The following is a 1,571-nucleotide window of genomic DNA, read 5'->3' on the forward strand; positions in this document are numbered from 1 at the left end:
GGTATATTTACAATCTTCTTTCATCTGTGTATGACCTAGCAACATGATAGGACCCATCCAAAGTGTGCCTGTGTGAGCCTATGTGTTTAATTTTATTATAGATGCATATAGGTTAATGTTGCTAAAATAAATTATCATAGTTATTGATAGAATTTATTTAGGCCCATTTAGTCTTTGGGCCTATTCAATTAATAACAGTTGTTCTTATTAAGGTTAAATTCCTCTCTTTTGGGCCTTGTGTGAGAGTTGGGAGCCATAGAAGTGGGTATGATATACTGAACCCAGCACCCCCTCACACAAACCACCCCAATTGTGAAGGCCCATTTGCCTGATTTGAATGACTGTACTAGGTTAATTACACTAGTTTAACCTAATAAAAATTGATTAGCAACATAATTAATTTCATTTATTTTGAAATTAATTTAAGAAAATTAAAGTTTAAAGAATTTTTTATTCTAAGCTAAACTATATGTATTTTCTTGTATTTAATTAAATATAGAATTATAACCATCTAGATTCTTTCTGGAACTTAATTTAAATTTTTCATTAAATATTCCTATTTAAGTTGATATTTAGTTATCTTCAACTAACCAACTTAAATCTGAATATCTTTTGAATTCAAAATTTCAAAATTAAGTTGAGGAATTTTAGGCATTGGTTATTAAGATTCTTTAGATATTTTTTAAGTTAATATCTTTTCAAATATTAACTTAAAATGGAATATTTTCAAATTAGGTGGTTATAACTTAATTTTGATATTTAATTAAATTTAAATTTGAAAAATATTTAAGTTCTAGATTTTTTCTAATACAACTTAAATTAGATATTTTTTCAAATTTTGTGGAAAAGATACTTAGTCAAATAAGATATTTTCTAGATAGTTATTTCTAGACTACTTATTATTTCTAATATTAAATAGGAAAATATTATACATTGTGAAATTAATTATTTAAATAATTAATTTTGGTACAATTTATTTTAAGTATATTTTTCCTAGTATTAAACTAGAAATTAATAATTAAGCCTTCTCTACACTTAATTATTTATTTCTTGAATTTAATACATTTAATTAATTTGAAAATTAAATATCTAAGTTGATTTTTATCATCATACTTAAATATTTCTTTTTCATGACATTTAATTAAATAGAAAATTATTTTTAGTTGAAATTTAATTTTTCAACTAAATTTAAATAATTTTCAAAATATATTTTTTTTTCTTTATTTTATTAATCAATTTTCGAAATTGCATTTCTTAAATGCTAGAATTTCGAATTTTATCTTGAAAAATAGATTAAGTTGTAAATTAATTATTTATTTTAATTAATTCTTGGATCAACTTAAATCAATGATTTTTTCATTTATTGATTAATTTAAAATAAATTGAATTAAAGTATATTATTAGAAATTGAATTAATTAGTCAAAGGAAAATCTAGATAGGTGATATTTTTGGTTGAAGTATTTTTCTAGTGTATTTAATTAAATAGAAAATTAATATTTAAGTTTATTTTCATCATCATACTTAAATATTTGAAATTTTTCTGATATATTTAATTAAATAGGAAAATTAT

Source organism: Cannabis sativa, chromosome 6 (assembly GCF_029168945.1).
Source record: "Cannabis sativa cultivar Pink pepper isolate KNU-18-1 chromosome 6, ASM2916894v1, whole genome shotgun sequence".
In the NCBI taxonomy this organism is placed as follows: domain Eukaryota; kingdom Viridiplantae; phylum Streptophyta; class Magnoliopsida; order Rosales; family Cannabaceae; genus Cannabis; species Cannabis sativa.